The sequence below is a fragment of the Gobio gobio genome, assembly GCF_949357685.1.
Source record: "Gobio gobio genome assembly, chromosome: 8".
Taxonomy (NCBI): Eukaryota; Metazoa; Chordata; class Actinopteri; order Cypriniformes; family Gobionidae; genus Gobio; species Gobio gobio.
This window is the reverse complement of record NC_137114.1, coordinates 46,517,725-46,539,583: the sequence shown is the minus strand read 5'-3', so window position 1 is coordinate 46,539,583 and position 21,859 is coordinate 46,517,725. Positions and strand designations below refer to the sequence as shown.

The window sequence follows — 21,859 nt, the reverse complement described above, 5'->3', positions numbered from 1 at the left end:
TAAGGATCATGGTATCCCTGTTCTTAATTGGCCAGCAAACTCGCCTGACCTTAACCCCATAGAAAATCTATGGGGTATTGTGAAGAGGAAGATGCCAGACCCAACAATGCAGAAGAGCTGAAGGCCACTATCAGAGCAACCTGGGCTCTCATAACACCTGAGCAGTGCCACAGACTGATCGACTCCATGCCACGCCTCATTGCTGCAGTAATTCAGGCAAAAGGAGCCCCAACTAAGTATTGAGTGCTGTACATGCTCATACTTTTCATGTTCATACTTTTAAGTTGGCCAAGATTTCTAAAAATCCTTTCTTTGTATTGGTCTTAAGTAATATTCTAATTTTCTGAGATACTGAATTTGGGATTTTCCTTAATTGTCAGTTATAATCATCAACATTAAAAGTATGAAATATATTAGTCTGTGTGAATATAATATACAAGTTTCACTTTTTGAACGGAATTAGGGAAATAAATAAACTTTTTGATGATATTCTAATTATATGACCAGCACCTGTATAGCTGTTTGTGAATGTAAAAGGTCAACATTCAAAACAAAAAGAAAAACAACACTTTGATGCACGTCAAAAGGTTGAGGATGTTTTACTGTTTTTATCACTGAGTGAGTATAAGTGCTGAAGAAGATCCAGAATGAAATAAAGTATGATAATAGACATTTTGTTTCTAACACAAACAAAATTAGGAACATTTAAAATAGCATAATAGGGACACTTTAATCTCTGCACTGTTACAGAGCAAATACACTATCATAATAGAAATGACATGGGCTTGACATTAACTTTTTTGCTCACCAGCCACTGTGGCTAAAAGTTTTCCAAAGTTACTAGCCACTCAGCATTTTCACTGGCCACAATTTTGTTGTTGGAAAATTTAGTTTTATGTGATTAAAGTTGACTAAGGTCTGATAAGGTCTGCTTTTACTACCCTTTTAAATGTACAGTGCATCCAGAAGTATTAACAGCGCTTTACTTTTTCCACATTTTGTTGTGTTACAGCCTTATTCCAAAATGGACCAAGTGACCAAGAACCCGATGGTCACTCTGTCATTGCTCCAGCATTTCTCAGTGGAGAGGGGAGAACTTCCCAGAAGAACAACCATCTCTGCAGCACTTCACCAATCAGGCGTGTATGGTAGAGTGGCCAGGCGGAAGCCACTCCTCAGTAAAAGGCCGCCTGGAGTTTGCCAAAAGGCACCTGAAGGACCACGAGAAACAAAAGTCTCTGGTCTGATGAAACAAAGATTGAACTCTTTGATCTGAATGGCAAGAGTCATGTCTGGAGGAAAACAGGCACGGCTCATCACCTGGACAATACCGTCCCGACAGTGAAGCATGGAGGTGGCAGCATCATGCTGTGGGGATGTTTTTCAGTGACAGGAATGGGAGACTAGTCAGGATCGAGGGAAATATGAATGCAGAAATGCACAGAGACACCCTTGATCAAAACCTGCTCCAGAGAGCTCTTGACCTCAGACTGGGGTGAAGGTTCAACTTCCAACAGGACAACGACTCTAAGCACACAGCCAAGATAACAAAGGAGTGGCTACGGGACAACTCTGTGAATGTCCTTGAGTGGCCCAGCCAGAGCCCAGACTCGAACCCGATTGAACATCTCAGGAGAGATGTTCTCGGATTTCATCAAAGAATTTCTTAATCTGTGTTCTGAAGGTTACAGGTTACATGACACGAGGGTCAGTAATTAATGACAGAAATTTCACTTTTGGGTGAACTAAGACATATATATATCTAATTCTAGAAATAACTATTTAACACACAATCCTGACAGAAATTAAAAACATGACTTTATTTACACTGTAAGAGTTGTTGACTGTTGAGTGGAAAAACTCAACAGTTTTTATTATTTGACAAGAAAACAAATGTTGCTCACTTGTAAAAAAAAAAATTCATATGAGTTTGAAGGATTAATAAACGTGTAAAACTCTTCTCACACTGAGTGCAGTATTACGGCTTCTCTCCAGTATGAACTCGCTCATGTGATTTCAGGTTTCCAGACTGAGTGAAACTCATGTCACAATATGAGCACTTGAAAGGTTTTTCTCCAGTGTGAATTCTTTGGTGCAGTTTCAGATGACTAGATGTAGTAAAGCTCTTCCCACAGTCACAGCACACATGATCTCTCACACCATCATGTGTTTTCTGGTGCAGTTTAAAACTCTTCAGCCATGAAAAACTCTTTCCACAGAGAGAACACACATGAGGTCTCTCATCTGAATGAACTTTCAGGTGTTTTTTTTAGATGTGATGATGAAATAAAATCTTTACCACACTGATCACAGTTAAATGGCTTTTCTCCAGAGTGAATGCGCAGATGAATTCTAAAACCTGTTGGATCTCTGAAACTCTTCTCACACTGAGTGCAGTGGTACGGCTTCTCTCCAGTATGAACTCGCTCATGTGATTTCAGGGTTACAGACCGAGTGAAACTCTTGTCACAATATGAGCACTTGTAAGGTTTTTCTCCAGTGTGAGTTCTTTGGTGCTGTTTCAGATTGCCAGCTTTAGTAAAGCTCTTCCCACAGTCACAACACACATGATCTCTCACTCCATCATGTGTTTTCTGGTGCTGTTTAAAACTGTTCAGCCGTGAAAAACTCTTTCCACAGAGAGAACACACATGAGGTCTCTCATCTGAATGAACTATCAGGTGTAGATTAAGATCTTTTGACAAAATAAAACCTTTCCCACACTGATCACAGTTAAATGGTTTTTCTCCAGAGTGACTGAGCAGATGATATTTGAGAGTTGATGATTGAGAAAAACTCTTTCCACACTGAGAGCATGTATACGGTTTCTCTCCAGTGTGAATTCTCATGTGTGTGTCAAGGTTTCCTTTATTTGTGAAACTCTTTCCACACTGAGAGCAGGTGTGCAGCTTTTTGGCTTTTGTTTCTTGAGTTTTGAAGTCACAGAGTTTCTTTATGTCATTTAGTTTGTGTCGTTGGTCCTTCTCTTCCATCTGGTCTAAAATAAACATAAAATAGTCAGAATCAGTTCAATGAGGTTAAATGTGAAAATTAAAAACACTGAGCAGAAAACAAGACATCTGGTATCTGTCAGTGTGAGCATCAAGTATCTTTGATGTGCAAAAGTCAGTTCTATCATTCACTTGTTAATACGATCATGGGCATTGGAAGCCAAAAAAATGTTGGTGGGTCCTCTCTCAGAAAATTTTTACTGGAGTAGATTCCATTTACATAAGTACACATAAACCGCCTTGTTTGCTAAACGTCTGGTTGGGCCATACAAAATGGCGGAAATCACTGTATTATTTAGAGTGGCAATAGTGTAGGGGTAAGACCATAGACTGTAAAATAAATATGGACGTAGTGTCCATGATAGAGCCCTGCGCGGGACTGTTTTCTTAAACCCGCACCCGCTGTATGACCAGGACCGCCCGTTCCCGCAACCTGTGTGTTCCACTCCCGCCCATGCCCACAATGTTTGTGTCCATTCCCGACCCCTCCCGCTGACTTTATTATTTCACACCATGTGAAAAATGTACAGGTGCTGGTCATATAATTAGAATAAAAAAGCTGATTTATTTCACTAATTCCATTCAAAAAGTGAAACTTGTATATTGTATTCATTCATTACACACAGACTGATATATTTCAAATGTTTATTTCTTTTAATTTTGATGATTATAACTGCCAACTAAAGAAAATCCCAAATTCAGTATCTCAGAAAATTTGAATTTTACTTAAGACCAATACAAAGAAAGGATTTTTAGAATTCTTGGCCAACTGAAAGTATGAATATGAAAAGTATGAGCACTCAATACTTAGTTGGGGCTCCTTTTGCCTGAATTACTGCAGCAATGCGGCGTGGCATTGAGTCGATCAGTCTGCGGCACTGCTCAGGTGTTATGAGAGCCCAGGTTGCTCTGATAGTGGCCTTCAGCTCTTCTGCATTGTTGGGTCTGGCATATCGAATCTTCCTCTTCACAATACCCCATAGATTTTCTATGGGGTTAAGGTCAGGCGAGTTTGCTGGCCAATTAAGAACAGGGATACCATGGTCCTTAAACCAGGTACTGGTTGCTTTGGCACTGTGTGCAGGTGCCAAGTCCTGTTGGAAAATGAAATCTTCATCTCCATAAAGTTGGTCAAGATTGAAGTGCTCTAAAACTTCCTGGTATATGGCTGCGTTGACCTTGGACCTCAGAAAACACAGTGGACCAACACCAGCAGATGACATTGCACCCCAAACCATCACTGACTGTGGAAACTTTACACTGGCCCTCAAGCAACGTGGATTGTTTGCCTCTCCTCTCTTCCTCCAGACTCTGGGACCCTGATTTTCAAAGGAAATGCAAAATTTACTTTCATAAGAGAACATAACTTTGGACCACTCAGCAGCAGTCCAGTCCTTTTTGTCTTTAGCCCAGGCGAGACGCTTCTGACACTGTCTGTTGTTCAAGAGTGGCTTGACACAAGGAATGCGACAGCTGAAACCCATGTCTTGCATACGTCTGTGCGTAGTGGTTCTTGAAGCAGATCGAGTTGTTGCTATAAGTTGCTTACATTATGACATCATTACGTAATCGCAAGGCAAAACTACGTGAAACACGTGAAAAAGTTTTTTAGTAGCCTACACTTCTTAAAGCCTAACCAAATAATCAAGTTAAACCCAGTAAACTTGAAATTGTGACATTAGAACAAAACATATTAATGAATCCACAAGTTTCCTACGCCCCATGAAGCCTTGCGTCAAAAGTGGGAGCGTCTTCCGGTTCGAAGTAAACAAGCGGGACTTTATGCATTTCCATCGTAGTTTATGCGCACGTTTTCGTATCGGATAGAAAATGTATCCGACTCAAATGACTGCATACATTTTTTTTATGTGCATTTATAGAATTAATTTGCATCTTGGCGTTTCCATTCAGCATTTTTTTGATGCAAAAAATGAGCAATTTGAAAAGCTCAGAGGTGTATCAGTGTCTGTCGGAAACGATCTAAAAGCGGACATTGAGCTGAGCCTACACGTATCCCATCACAAGGCATGGGTGCTAGCATCAGTGACAGTACAGACAGCGGTTGTTCATGAATTAGGGCCAGGGCGCTGTTGTAGTCATGCAGCAGCACTTTGGTGGAAGGTCAGTAAAGTAAGGAAGGACAATTAAGGACACGAAAATGTTATTGTTTATTGTATTGTGATATTATTAATTAACTAATAAATTAATAGCAAATGCTGCTTCACAGTAACCTTCACGTAACCCTTGTGGCACCATCTGATAAATAAAAAAAAAAGTAAAAATTATAATTTAGAAACCTTGCCAATGATCCGAAAAACACTTGGCCTCTCCACTACTTAGCACACAAAATACCATTGGTATACTACTTCCGCCGCCTCACCGGAAGTTGTACCCACATTCTTTTTTACAGTAGCGCCCCCCCGGAAACAGGTGGATAGGCCCAGATAGATTTCAGCCTAATAGGGATCCCTGCACTGAATCGCCAATTTCACATGTATTTTGTGTATTTTCAAAATAAAAAATACTGTATTTGTATTTAAATAAATTTTTCCACACAGTATTTTGTATTTTAAATACATCTCCATGTATTTATGCCCATCTCTGACTGCGTCTTTCTTCCAAGATCCGCCCACACACACTGGACGGTGCGCTAGATGCTTTTGTCAAGTATACAGCCGCTTTAATTTTCTTCTCAACTTCTTGTATTGACTCCATTTCTACTACATGGCAAATCCCACCATTCCCTGTGGGTCTCCCGCAAAATTTTCTAACCGCCCACTCCCGCCCGCAGCAAAGGTAAAACCACCCGCTCCCGTGATATTTGCTTTGGGTCCCACGGGAGCCGTTGCCATCTTGGCAGCGCGTGACTCACAGAAAATGGGCAAAGAGGCGGGACGTGGGTGGAGCTGAGGTGACGTGATGCTAACAGACAGCAAATAAATGGCAAATGAGTTATAAAAAAATTCACCCCCTTCACAATTGTCATGAAGGGCAAAATTAGCCATATAGACCAAAACCACAGTTTGTTCCAGACTATAAACATGTTTTTTTTCTGCTGTAAAGTTGGGCATTTTAACCTGTTCTAACCAGTCGGTGAACTGCAGTTTAAGTCACTTCCGTATTGGCTTCAAGAGAAACTGGAGGAGGTTGCCGCTTGGGTAAGACGCATGGCATCATGTTTTGACACAAATCAACCCATGGTTCGAATCCGCCTTTTGCCGAACTCACTCTACTCCCTTTTCCCATCACATATCAGATCGAAAAGGCATTTATTTTAAATAAAATGAAGAAAATATTAGAAAAGTGGAAATAAAGCATCTAACACAGGGGTGTCCAAAGTCGGTCCTGGAAGGCCACAGTCCTGCAGAGTTTAGCTCAAACTTGCCTCAACACACCTGTCTGGGAGTTTCTTGCATGCTTAATAAGACCTTGATTAGCTAGTTCAGGTGTGTTTAATTGACCTATCAGTAAGCCCCTCCCCTCGAACGCAGATGAGCCAATCTTTAGGTTTCCGCGCCATAGAGAAACATTGGAAAATCCGAAGCTCTCATCGATTTGATGGTGTTTATGCTACAAAAATGCTAAAATGTCGTGCCTGAGGTACTGTAGCACTGATTCCAGGGATCCTGAGAGGATTTTCTGTTTGTCATACTGTCGTTAAGTTACGATTAAAGTCCCTGCTAACATACAAACCGAAATAACTAACTGTTCTCACGTCATGTAACACTGTCGGTCAAAAACATGAAGGTCTACATTTCAGTGCCTCTCCATATTAAACTGGTTATATGTAAATTCATTTAATTTTAGATATGTTTAAAGTCTACATTATCTGTCCTACTAAGGAGGACTCCTATTTTGATGGGAATTATAGTGAAAGGAAGAGCTCGCACTCGCAGTTTATCTGAGTTGTTTTGCAGATACAAAGTTTACGTTACCAGTTATTAACTGCACCCTCGAAAAGTCATAAGCTCTGTGTATATGTTTGTTTACTGTTAGTTGTATCTGTGTAATTTGCTGTGTATGTTAATGGTAATGCAACGGAGAGATAGTTTGTGAATGAGACGTTAATGCGCACTTCTTATGCTTTGTTTGTTCAGCTCTTACGATGATTTTTTGTAGTGAAAAATGACATGATAAACCATCAGTAAAGTTATGCCATCATTCGGACGGGGTATACGCTACATTCTGTGTCCAAAAACATCTTGGGATAAGGTTTTCACTCTGACAACTGTCATTGTAAGATATAGCATCTCCATTTGTTTGTCCGAGTTAGCAACAGTAACTAAGGGGGGCGGGGCTTACCGATAGGTCAATTGGGGTTGAAGCTAAACTCTGCAAGACAGTGGCCCTCCAGGATCAGAATTGGACACCCCTGGTCTAACATGTGTTTAATAATATGTATTTATCGGGTAGGGGTAGGTAAACAGACATGTGCCGAATTAGAGACGATAAAAGTGAGTGGGTCTTGTCCCACCGACATACAATGGTTCCGACGCCCATGAATACGATTAAAACTGGGTTGTGATCATTTAGATGCATTTCTCTGTCATTTATCATCCATATACTGATTATTATATCACAGCTACTAAAGCAGTCAATAATGAAGAATCAAGAATGGACACCAACCTATTTGTTCCTCAGTATCTTCATGTTTTATTCTGGATGGTTCTGGATAACTCATGTCTTCAATCTCCTCTTTAATAAACTCCATCTTTAACAGTCACACAGATTTCAGCTGCTACACCTGGAGTTTGTCCTTCTCTTGTAGGATGATGTGAATATTCCCAGTATTTATTGGTGAATTGTTGTGGGAGGGGCTTCACTGCAGGTGTGAACTGTGATCACTGTGAGATACTGACGCCCACAGGACCAGATCTGGGAAAATCAAGATAAGTTACTGAATTTACGTTGGATTACTTTAATACATTTACATTAAGTGAACATGTTTTCTATCAGGAATATGGAGCATTTTGATACAAGTTAGATATTAATTGTATTTAAAACAATGTTTGTTCAACTCTTGTCCAAAGTCTGAGAGAAACAACAGGACCATCATGTTTAACTGAGCTGCTGAAAAGCCTCTTTGTCTCCAAAAGTTCCCTGTTTTCCCCTCATTCATTATGCTGATGTCTGAGATCTTCTGTAAAGTGGCACATTAAGCACATTTTATTGGTGTAATAGAGTCTGAGTCTGTGAAAAACTGTCTGCCAACATATTATTACTCTAATAATAAACCAGGACACACATTTCATTACATTGGTCCTTTAACATGTAAACTCTGGAGCTGATTAATGTTAAACTCTGTAATCTGAGAAACATCTCTCACCTGCAGACTGGAAATATAAGGCATCCGGAGAAAATATTCCACATTTGTCCTTCATTCACGATCGTTAAACAGCGTCGCTTTCAGATTCAACAGGTGAAAGTTTCAGAGCTTCTTCTCGCTCGCCTCGTCTCTTCTTCTTAATTTATTGCCGGTTGTCAGATCAGCTTTCGGTGCACTACCGCCACCACCTGAGCTGGAGTGTGGAAGTTTCTGACAGTCTCTCGCGCTTCTCTCTTCAGCCTTGTTTATACTTTCGCCTGGCTCCGCAACGCGAGCCTCCGCTGACTGCGCGCGCTCCTCCCCAAACGGACGAGGCGTTTATACTTGACGCGCTCGCCGTTGTGCTAATCTTTGAAACGACAAAGGGCGACTCGGAGTAATTGTTTTATAAACCATCAGGAAAAAGCATCGAGAAGAAGTGGGCTAATGTACTCAGGTGATGATATTTTATTTATTTTAGTACGCTTCACCAAAAACCACACTAAGGATTATGTAAAACTCAGTAAACCTTGATATTACTTGTGACATGAGAACAAAATATATGCACACATGTATACAACTAAATTAACGATCTCTTAAATATTTCCTAATTTCAAACATTTTCATTTAGTTTCGTGATTTTTTTTTTTATTAAACATGGATTGTTATTTATTATTTCTGCTTTTGTAGACTAATTTTGTAAATATAAGCACCTAATTTGTATGTGCAAACTGGGTGCCGGTGTGATGACACATGCTCGGCTAGATTTGCCTAGAACTCGTTCATCTTCGGATGCGGAGTCGCGCGCGCTGTTACAAAAAATGCGCTGCACACCGCCAGGCGATTTAGTTGTATACATGTGTGCATATATTTTGTTCTCATGTCACAAGTAATATCAAGGTTTACTGAGTTTTAAACAATCCTTAGTGTGGTTTTTGGTGAAGCGTACAAAAAGAAATAAAATATCATCACCTGAGTACATTAGCCAAGGGGGTAGCCCAGCCCCCGGAAAGCGTACCACCCATAGGGGCAGCCATTGCTAACCAAGCCATCACCTGTTGTTGGCATCCCATTGACTCCCATTCATTTTGGCCTCACTTTGACAGTGAATATCTTTACATTTGAGGCGTTTAAAGACTCCATTCATCCATTTATTTCTAAACAAACACGACAATGTATAAAAGGCTCCATTACCTTGTATCTTACACTATCGCCCCGTTGAAGCTGTTTTTGTAAAATATAGGCTAACGATTGCGTCATAACCATTCGACTGTGTCGCGCTGTTGAGCAAATTACCGTATAGACCCGAGGAGAAGCTCGTAGGCAATCTTTTACTGTCTATGAGGCAATCGGGGGGACGTGGAGGCATAAACGCAGATAGAGATGTTGCAGATCCTGCTTCATTCATCAAAAGTTGCTCCTGCTCACCCTCTCTGTCTCTGCAAGATTCGGTGATTCAGATTTTACATAGCACAACTACTAGAAGACTCGCCACTGTCGGACAGGCTGATCACGTCACATCTACGTCATCAAGCTCAGTCTGCGGCTGCGCAGTACGCTCAGCCATCAGGAAGTAAGTGCTCCTATCCTGACTTCAATTCTCCCCGTTGAAGTCTATGGGGTCGCTCTGTCCATTTATTTTACTGTCTATGACATTAGCCCACTTCTTCTCAACGCTTTTTCCTGATGGTTTATAAAACAATTACTCCGAGTCGCCCTCTGTCGTTTCAAAGAATAGCACAACGGCGAGCGCGTCAAGTAAAAATGCCTCGTCCGTTTGGGGAGGAGCGCGCGCAGTCAGCGGAGGCTCGCGCTGCAGAGCCAGGCGAAAGTATAAAGAAGGCTAATGGGACCACATAGAATAAATGCCCCTATTATGCTTTAAGAATACTACATTTTAGGCAGTGTGTTATACAGCTGTTTGTGAATGTAAAAGGTCACCGTGCACAACAATTAAAGAAAAACAACACTTTGATGCACATCAATAGGTTGATGACTTTTTACTGTTTGAATCACTGAGTGAAAGTGCTGAAGAAGACCCAGAGCTGAAATAAAGTATGATAATAGGCATTTAGTTTCTAACACACAAACAAAATTAGGAACATTTAAAATAGCATAATAGGGACACTTTAATCTCTGCACTGTTACAGAGCAAATTGTTGGGGTAACAGTTTAGATCCCAGAACCAGTAGTGAAAAATGAAGGCCAAGAGTCAGGAGTCAGATTAATTAAAGAAAAATTTACTGAAGAATAGTTTGCAGTTTCATCAGCAGAAGCCAGCTTCAAGTCTCTCAGGGAGTTCGTAGGCCGCGCTCCCTCTAACAGTCTCCCCACCTCCACCTATCGTACATACAATTTCTGAACAGTTATACTGTTTTCAAGGTCTAACCACGTCATTACTGCCATGTGGAATGATTCTGATTGGCAGAGTTACCCAACTTCTCTCCTCCGGACCGTAACCCTCCCAGTCCACCAAGTACTGGAACCCGCGTCCCCTCCGCCTGGAGTCCAGAATGCGATTGACCGAATAACTGGGTTCCCCATCTACGAGTCGCGGCGGGGTAGGAACCGGGATTGGCGGATTAATATGAGAATGAAACACGGGTTTTATTTTGGATACGTGAAAGACGGGATGAACCCTCCTGTACGCTGGAGGGAGTTTGAGGCGGACTGCCACCGGACTAATGATCTTGGTGACAGTAAACGGACCAATACATTTGGGAGCAAGTTTATTAGAAATGGATAAACTTGGTTGGCTCTCTCAGTTTGGCCATTGTTCTGGGGGTGAAACCCTGAGGACAGACTGACAGTCGCTCCCTGAAACTTACAAAATTCTTGCCAAAATTTGGACACAAATTGGGGTCCTCTGTCGGAAACCACGTCCATCGGGAGGCCATGTAAGCGAAAGACGTGATTTACGACTATCAACGCTGTCTCCTTGGCTGACGGTAATTTGGGCAAGGGAATGAAATGAGCTGCCTTCGAGAACCGGTCCACCACGGTCAAAACTACCGTGAACCCCTGAGAGGGCGGTGATAAAATCTAGCGAAATATGGGACCAGGGTCTCGAAGGGACAGGCAGCGGTTGAAGTAACCCATCAGGGGGTCGATTGGAAGTCTTACCAGTGTCACAAACTGAACAAGCCAAAACAAAACTGTGAACGTCTCGAGCCATACGTGGCCACCAGAATCGTTGCTTGACCAAAAATTTGGTGCGATTAACTCCTGGATGACAAGCCACATTGGAACAATGCCCCCACTGAATGACGTCGGACCGTAATTCCTCCGGCACAAATAACCGATTCGGTGGGCAAACGGGTGGAGGCGTTACCCCTTTTAAGGCCGTCTTGACCTTCGATTTGACCTCCCATGTGAGTGTGGAGACAACTAGGGTCTCGGGTAAAATGCACTCGGGAGTAGACGGGGTTCGGAACGGTCAAAAATGCGCGATCAAGAATCGGGTTTGATGTTCTTGGAACTCGGGCGGTATGAGAGAGTAAAATCAAAACGACCAAAAAAAAGAGCCCACCGAGCCTGCCTGGAGTTCAATTTTTTAGCGATTCTAATGTATTCCAGGTTCTTGTGATCTGTCCAGACGATAAAAGGTACCCCCGAACCTTCTAACCAGTGGCGCCATTACTCCAATGCTAACTTGACTGCCAACAACTCTCTGTTACCAATGTCATAATTACATTCGGCAGGGGACAAACGATGGGAAAAAAACGCGTAAGGGTGCATCTTGTCGTCTGTGGAAGAATGTTGGGATATCACTGCGCCTACCCCCACCTCTGACGCGTCGACCTCCACCACGATCTGACGTGACGGATCAGGGGCGATTAAGATGGGGGCTGAAACAAAGCAACTTTTAAGTTTGGCAAACACAGCCTCGGCTGTGTCTGACCACCTGAACGTAGTTCTGGGAGAGGTCAAGGCGGTCAGAGGTGAGGCTAGTTGGCTGAAGTTGCGAATAAAACGCCGGTAGAAATTGGCGAATCCCAGAAACCTCTGTAGGGCCTTACGGGAATCTGGACTTGGCCAATCCACCACAGCCTTAACCTTTTCAGGATCCATACGCATTCCCTCAGTCGACACGATGTACCCCAGGAAAGGAACAGACTGTGCATGAAAAGCGCATTTCTCTGCCTTGACAAAAAGCCCATTCACCTCTGAAGCACTCGTCGTACGTGCTGCACGTGTTCCTGGAGAGAAGAAGAAAAAAATCAATGTCATCTAGGTAGACATATATGAACTGATCGATCATATCTCATAACCAAGTTCTTGGTCGTAAGTTTAATGTCTAATCACAGTAATGATGTTAACAAATAATTTTGTGATATGCGCTCAATTGTGGTCTTGAAATAAAATCCCCAGTCCTCTTCGTCCGAGACAAGACGAGACCCTCGAGTACTATTTAGCACACAATCCATCCAGACAGAAAATAAAAACATGACTTTATTTACACTGTAAGAGTTGTTGACTGTTGAGTGGGAAAACTCCATATTTTATCTCTCAGTTTTTACTATTTGACAAGAAAACAAATGTTGCTCATTTCTAACGTTTTTAATATGAGTTTGTAGACTTGATAAACGTGTAAAACTCTTCTCACACTGAGTACAGTGGTACGGCTTCTCTCCAGTATGAAGTCGCTCATGTAATTTCAGGTTTCCAGACCGATTGAAACTCTTGTCACAATATGAGCACTTGTAAGGTTTTTCTCCAGTGTGAATTCTTTGGTGCAGTTTCAGCTGACTAGATGAAATAAAGCTCTTCCCACAGTCCAAACAAACATGACCTTTCACTCCATCATGTGTTTTCTGGTGCTGTTTAAAACTCTTTAAACATGAAAAACTCTTTCCACAGAGAGAACACACATGAGGTCTCTCATCTGAATGAACCATCAGGTGTTCTTTTAGATGTGATGATGAAATAAAACCTTTACCACACTGATCACAGTTAAATGGCTTTTCTCCAGAGTGACGGAGCAGATGAATTCTGAAACCTGATGGATCTCTGAAACTCTTCTCACACTGAGTACAGTAGTACGGCTTCTCTCCAGTATGAAGTCGCTCATGTGATTTCAGGACTCCAGACTGAGCAAAACTCTTGTCACAATATGAGCACTTGTAAGGTTTTTCTCCAGTATGAATTCTTTGGTGCTGTCTCAGATTGCCAGCTCTAGTAAAGCTCTTCCCACAGTCACAACACACATGATCTCTCACTTCATCATGTGTTTTCTGGTGCTGTTTAAAACTGTTCAGCCGTGAAAAACTCTTTCCACAGAGAGAACACACATGAGGTCTCTCATCTGAATGAACTATCAGGTGTAGATTTAGATCTTTTGACAAAATAAAACCTTTCCCACACTGATCACAGTTAAATGGTTTTTCTCCAGAGTGACTGAGCAGATGATATTTGAGACCTGATAGGTGAGTAAAACTCTTTCCACACTGAGAGCATGTATACGGTCTCTCTCCAGTGTGAATTCTCATGTGTATGTTAAGGTTTCCTTTATTTTGGAAACTCTTTCCACACTGAGAGCAGGTGTGCAGCTTTTTGACTTTTGTTTCTTGAGTTTTGAAGTCACAGAGTTTCTTTATGTCATTTAGTTTGTGTCGTTGCTCCTTCTCTTCCATCTGGTCTAAAATAAACATATAAAGTAGTCAGAATCAGTTAAATGGGGTTAAATGTGAAAAATAAAAACACTGAGCAGAAAACAAGACATCTGGTATCTGTCAGTGTGAGTATAAAGTATCTTTAAAGGTCCCATGGCATGAAATTTTCATTTTATGAGGTTTTTCAACATTAATATGAGTTCCCCTAGCCTGAATATTGTCCCCAAGTGGATAGAAATGTTGATCGGTGTAAACCCGAGTTCTGGCTGTCTTTCTCTGCCTTTGAGAAAATTACAGGCCAGACGAGCCAATCCTGAAGTCTCCTGGTTTGACGTCCAAGCAGGAACGGTTCCCTCCCTTTCCTCCGCCCAGAGAATCTGGCACGCCCATGCAAACGCTCGAGAGATCATGGCTTGTGAACGAGTGAATGCTGGCAGTTTCTCAGTGTTTGGATGTACAAATGAAAACAGAAGTCTTTTTTCAGTTCCTTCTGATCTGTGATCAGTGATTTCTGATGTGTAGCTAATTATTTATTATTCGTGCACACAATGCGGCTTCTCTCTCTCCCGACAGAACGGTGTTTTCGTCTTTTCTATCTTGTGAGTCAGTGTTTTTGTACGTCCTCGTCGCGTCTATCGGTTCTAAAATGTGCATACAGTCATGAGTTTCTGCTCAACATCGGCCTCACACACGCCGAAGCTCGGGCTGCACTGGCCGGTGGCCTTCAACATCCCCGACCCCCAGTACTGCATCTGGCCCACAGCGGAGGCACCAAACGCAGCGTGAGATTAAGCAGAAGGGGGGTAAGCGTGAGCATATCTGGGCTAGCCAGCCTAGCCCCACAATAAACTGGATTACATTCGATTACTGTTGTTGTGTCTTTGTTTGCGCTGTGTACTCAACGCGCGTCACTGACGCTTTTATTTTATTTTAAAAATAATGCTATTATCAACACTTACTTTTAACTCGTTCATCTCGACAGCTGTAATGGTACTTTGCATGTGTTACAAAGTTGGTAATAATGATGAAGACGGACTCGGTGTGACTGGGACTCGTGTTTATTCAGAACTCTCAGATACAAACACAATAAACTCGCGCTGACAGACAGCGCTCTCACAACTCAGTAGTTACTATAAATAACTTTGTTAGCAATCGCTCCGTCTCTGGTACATTAGTGATGTCCGTTCGCGAACGATCTTTCTTTTGAACCAGTTCTTTTTAGTGAACCGAATCAGTTCACCAAATCGGACTGAATCGTTCTAAACGGTTCGCGTCTCCAGTCAGCGCTGATCCATAATTTACTAAAGTTACTAACTTTCTGACATGAGTGACAGTCCCTCCGACTAGAAATAGACTAATAACCTGAAGTATATGCTGTAACTACAACAGTTCAGACATGCTGAGAACTGATGTGAAGCGAACTCAGGTCCATCCGTCTCTCTGGCAGCAGCTCGTGCCTGCTCGTGCCTCGTTAAACCACGCCCCCTCCGCTCATTCAAAATGCAAAGATGTCAGCCAATCACAACAGTGGGCGTTTTTACTGAAGTCTCACAGCGGACACGCCTCTTGAAGCAGGGCAGTCAGCCACAGGGCAAACAGCAGTATAGAAAAAATGCCTTTTATTTCTAAATTATGACATTTTATGATGTAAAAGTCATACTAACAATATAAGTACACCTCAGGAAACATTATAAAATAATAGAAAAATGCCATGCCATGGGACCTTTAATGTACAAAGCTCAGTTCTGTCATTCACTACGATTAAAACTGATAAAATATGATCATTTAGATGCATTTCTCTATCATTTATCACCACATACTGATTATTATTTCACAGCCACTAAAGCAGTCAATAATGAAGAATCAAGAATGGACACCAACCTATTTGTTCCTCAGTATCTTCATGTTTTATTCTGGATGGTTCTGGATAACTCATGTCTTCAATCTCCTCTTTAATAAACTCCATCTTTAACAGTCACACAGATTTCAGCTGCTACACCTGGAGTTTGTCCTTCTCTTGTAGGATGAATTATATGAATTATATTAGTAGTGTATAATACAGCTCTAGGTTGCTCATTTTTATGTAACATGATATTATAAGAATGAAACAGGGTTATATTAGTAAATTAACTTTTAAACTAATCAGAAATGTAGCATAAGACGACAGAAATCAACCGTCTATTAAGGGACTGTTATTGATGGCACAAAAGTAAATATTCTAATACTTGACAATCAAAATGTGTAAGTAGGCTACTATACAAGAGAAATCCATTTAATAAACAACATGCACATACTGAATAGAGGAGGGTTATACATAATAACTGTTCTAAAAAATGTGAAATAATTTCAGAAAGTTCTTATTACAATAGAACTGTTGCCGATAGCAAAGTTGTTTTGAAACAACAGCAATGTCTGGTAACAGCCTAAACTGTAAAACATATAAGTGATTTAAACAATTTTACAGTTTAAATAATACCAGTTTGGACCAAATAAAACGTTTTTAAAAATGATAATCCTCACATTTGAGCCTAATAAACTATGTATGTAATGTTATATGAACAAAAACGGCAGACAGGCTGAAAGAAAATGGAAAATTCACTCTCTGACAGAAAGTGGCGCTTATGGAAAAGCAGAAATACAGTGGTTACTCCTGAACACAAGAGTTTATATCACGCAATTCTAACTATATCTTGCAATTCTGACTTTATAACACACAAATGTGACTTTATATCAAAATTATGTGATTAGGCAGCAGCTTACGAGTTAACATTCACTGCATACATTTACATCATTATTCAAAAATACTACTCGCACGCATCAAACTCAGCGTTTCTGAACATGTGCTTTCTGCAACTAGCGCTAATTGTTTGGGTCAGCGATAAACTCTTTATACTCGGCTAAAGAAATAATATTTTTTTAAAGAATTTTCCCAGACAACAACAAGATTTTCCAGGACATTTTACATGTTCTCTAATTTTCCATGTGTTTTCCAGGACTGGAAAATTTGTCATAAATTTTCCAGGTTTTCCAGGACGAGTGGGAACCCTGCAACTCCTCCACCACTAACGGAGCGAGCTGGAAAATCTAACTTTTCCCGGGTCACAACATCATGGCCACCAATAAAACTCAGCAAAGATTGTTCTTGCTCTGGCTTTAACGTCTGGATATGCGGCAGCGGTGCAAGGAATTCACTCGCATCTTTCTCCGCCGCCATTACTGAACTACAACTCAAACTACCGCACGACATCAACGTCATCGTTTTCAGCCACTCCCTCTGTTCCCTGATTGGACCGGTAAAAAATTGTTCGGAGAAAACCTAAGCATATACCGCAGTCCCAGACGGAGTACTGAAGGAAAATGAAAATTGAGCGGAAGTACGTAGGAGGGTGGAGCCAGGCTAAGTTTCTGTAGCCTTTACTAGTATTTTTAGTCATGTATTTAATCTGTGAAACAGATAAAACACTAAAAACACACATCAATAAGTGATTCTCACATAATGTGACAATCCTGTAGTTTGTCTAAACGTTATGACCTGTGCCAGTCTCCTACGCAGTTTACGTTGTAAATACAGTGCAGCTCCTGCGCCATCATCACACGCATGTGTCGTGTTGCTCACGGGAACAGCATCGGCTGAACTCAAAAGCGCTGCAATGTTTACAACGGAAACTGCGTAGGAGACTGACACAGGCTATAACGAAATTGTTGAATAAAGTTGTTATGTTTGTGCACAAAAAAGTATTCTCGTTGCTTCATAAAATTAAGATTGAACCACTGGAGTCACATGGACTATTTTAACTGTTTTTACTACCTTTCTGGACCTTGAAAGTGTTCATTAAACGGCTGTCTATGGAGGGAACAATAGGAGGGTGAGGAATTAATGAGTATTAATTTTAATTTTTGGGTGAACTAACCCTTTAAAACAGCTCTATAGGAAGGTTGCTCTTTTTTATATAGGAATCCAGATTTTATGAGGATGAAACAAGTCACAGGATAAATTCAATGAATATATGAATTAAACAGAAATGCAACTAAGATAACAGAAATCATAGACAAGACGTACAGACTGAATTGAGGATGATCAAAATGAATGACTATTTACGTTTCACTATTGATACGTTTTTATGTACATCTCAGCGTTAACCCTTTAGTTAATCACCCACATTATCCTCATCATTTTAATCCTCTTCATATGAACATAAGTATGGCCTTTTTTCCTTTGTCTTCTCTCTCTCTCTCTCTCTCTCTCTCTCTCTCTCTCTCTCTCTCTCTCAGTAAAGCATACCCCTAGACATATGTTTCTCATATAAGAAGAGTCTATTGGGTCTTGTGGTGAAATAGTCCAGAGTTTCTCTATTCTTTGCATTGAAGGGAGCTGCAGGACCTCAGTGCTTTACTGGTGGAAATAATGATTACCAGATGTTTTCTATACATTTCACTGATATCACGTGGCTCACGTTCTTATACCATGAGATATATATGATGTAATTCTTTTCCATTGGATACATCTGTTCTCCACCTCCTTTCTTTCTCCTATATCTATCTGAGAATTTTCTCTATTAAAGGGTTAGTTCACCCAAAAATGAAAATCCTGTCATTAATTACTCACCCTCATGTCGTTCGACACCCGTAAGACCTCTGTTCATATTCGGAACACAAATGAAGATATTTTAGTTGAAAGCTGATGGCTGAGAAAGGCTTCAGATAGGCCTCCATTGGCATTCAGTACATTTACACTCACAAGACCCATAAAAGGCACTTAAAACGTCGTTACAAAGTCCATCTCACCACAGTGGCTCTACAATAATTTTACGATGCGACGACAATAGTTTTTGTGCGCAAAAAAAAAAATCAAAATAACACCTTTATCCAGCTTGTTCTTGTCTTCCGTGTGTGCCTCCACGACGCATCGTAAAATTATTGTAGAGCCACTGTGGTGAGATGGACTTTGTATGTAAAATGTGAGGAGAATTTTTTTTTTAATGGACTTTGTATGCAAAATGTGAGGATAATTTTTTTTTAAATTAAATATATTGATTTACAACCACCAACGAAAAAACAGAGAATTTTCCACTGAAATAGTCTTGAGAGAGAGAAAAATCTTCAACTCAAACTCCTTCAAACTATTTCCTTCTCACGCACAAAAAGTGAGGATAATCAGCAAAAATACAATGAAAGTAGCTCTCTTTCATTCTTCCCGCATTTATAAAAAAGTAAGAGAATGTCCACTCAAAAAAAAAATACGGCATTGAAAATATAAGGATAAATTTCTCAACAAACAGGCAGAAGTAAGCTTAAAAAATAGCATTTATTCTCACCTGTTTGTTGAAAATCCCGGACATCCCACAATTGACAGAATTGCCAATTTGTCCCATTCCGTGCCTTTCTCTGTATTCATTGGTAGTTGCAAAGAATCTAGACTCAGATCTGAGGGAAGGGAAAATCTTCAATTTCACCACGAGACCCAATAGAGCCTTCTTATATGAGAAACATATGTCTAGGGGTATGCTTTACTTTAAAGAGAGAGAGAGAGAGAGAGAGAGAGAGAGAGAGAGAGAGAGAGAGAGAGAGAGAGAGAGAGAGAGAGAGAGAGAGAGAGAGAGAGAGAGAGAGAGAAAAAGAGAGAGAGAGAGAGAGAGAGAAAAAGAGAGAGAGAGAGAGAGAGAGAAAGAGGGAAAAAGGCCACACTTATATTCATATGAAGAGGATTAAAATGATGAGGATAATGTGGGTGATTAACTAAAGGGTTAATGCTGAGATGTACATAAAAACTTATCAACTATAAGAAAGTAAATTTAGGCAACATAATAGTAATAATAATAATACATTTTATTTGTAAAGCACTTTACATTCAACAAAATATCAAAGTGCTACAGATTTTTTTTTTTAAATAAATAAGAATAAATAAAACTGAAAAATAAAGTAACAAATATCATTTCTTACATTATAAATGGACCATCTCTGACTTGCAGACTGGAAATATAAGGTACCCGGAGAAAATGTTTCACATTTGTCCTTCATTCACGTTAACAGCGTCGCTTTCAGCTTCAAATGGTGAAAGTTGCAGCACTCGCCTCATCTTCGTCTCTCGCGCTTCTCTCTTCTGCGCATGTGCGCGTGGTGTCGTTTCTTAAAGGGGCCGCATTCAGTAAATCACATTGCTGCACTGTTTTGAAGCAAATACAGTCACAATAATTAGTAATACACAATAATAATATACATATAATATGGATTCAACATTCTATTCACCTTCACTCGATTACCGTCACAATATTGTTTTTCTTCCTTGCATCTTTGCAGCCTAATTATGGGGCGTTTTCTTTTGAATACATAAGTATATAGCTACTATAGCTGAGCTTTTTTCCATAAAAGCTAACACATAGCTATTAATCTGCATGAAAATAGTTACCTATTTGCAGTAAGCAAAGCACAAAAACATCTCCGATGTTCTAATGACAAAATTAAGTGTGTTTCTGTAGTCTTTTATAGTATTTCCAGTCATGTATTTAACATGAGGGGGTAAACTATTCCAACATTAATAGGTGAATGCCACATAAAGTCATGTTCCTAGTTTTTTCAGCCTGTTGACACCAATACAATTTAATTCACTAGGGTTACAGGAAGAGAGGTGTGACTTTATAGTGTGTATTTAACTATTTAAAAAAAACGGTTTGATGATAATAGACTTTCACTGAATTTAATTAAAAAAAGTTAATAATATTTAGTAATCAACAACGTAATAATAAAGCTAAAATTAGGATAATAATGAGGAAATTGAAAGAGTGTATGAAAATAAATTTCTGTGTGTTATAATAGATCATAAATTATGCTGGAAATCACATATAAATAATGTAAAAAGAAAAACATCAAAATCAATTGCAATATTAAAAACATATTTTGAATGAAAGCTCATTGTATATTTTGTATTGTGCGCTCATAGTTCCATACATGACTTATTGTGTGGAGGTGTGGGGCCACACATATAAAACCAATTTAGATACAATATGTATATTACAAAAAAGAGCAATAAGGATTATAAAACACGTTGACTATTACGAACCAACAAATAAATGGTTTACAAGATTTAATTTTTTTTATTTAGTTGATTTCTATTCTGCACAGACAACGTATAAAGTATATAATCATTTACTTCCAAATAGTATTCAGAAGCTGTTCGAAATAAGAGAAACTCAATATAGTATTAAGTACTAAGAGGAATTCAAAAGGTAAGGTCAAGAACTAATACAAAAAATAGATGTATATTTGTCAAAGGGGTAAACCTATGGAATCATTTTGAGATGGAATTAAAACAGTGTAATTCATTTTGTAAATTTAAGAAAACGTTTAAAAACAAGGTGATAAATAATTATATTATAATATAAATAATTGGTGTATATGCAATACTAAATTTATCGTAATAATATCTGAAATGTATACATATGATCTTTGTAATTATCATTGTACATTTTGGGAATTGTCTTATGTAACGCTATTGTATATATTGTACTAATCTAATCCATTAGAGAGAAAAAAACGCAAATTAGATAAATATGTATAAAGGGTAGGCATAATACACGGGTTTCCTGTTTACAAACATTACAGGGTGCGTGCGCATCCTGGAGGCAGAAAGACAGATCGCTGGTCCGCTACTGCAACAACATTGAAGCTTTCCTTATTGTTTGTATATAACTGCTGACTCAATAAAACGTGATTTTAGTTGGATCTGTTTGTCTGTCTTTAATTTTGCAGTGTTGCTGTGATACATGTATGAATGATCATGTTAGGTAATAATTTTTTGGCAAACGCATTCTTCCCCCTAGGTATGTTAAACATCAGGCACCCAGCACTGGCTCTGTTGGTACAATTAAACACGCAGCAACTCCTTGGCATTTTGACTTACAGACACGCCGCTACTAACCTACAACACGAGAGGT

General features: G+C 39.9%; 1 long non-coding RNA gene across 1 annotated transcript; it reads right to left on the bottom strand.

Annotated features, from left to right (window-relative positions):
- Nucleotides 1-575: 575 nt before the first annotated feature.
- On the bottom strand, nt 576-8,491 carry LOC307129918. Its single transcript, XR_013816961.1, has 3 exons — nt 8,338-8,491; nt 7,638-7,886; nt 576-2,998 (listed from the first exon to the last, which is right to left on the bottom strand). It is a non-coding gene; the product is annotated as an uncharacterized lncRNA (long non-coding RNA).
- Nucleotides 8,492-21,859: the final 13,368 nt, after the last annotated feature.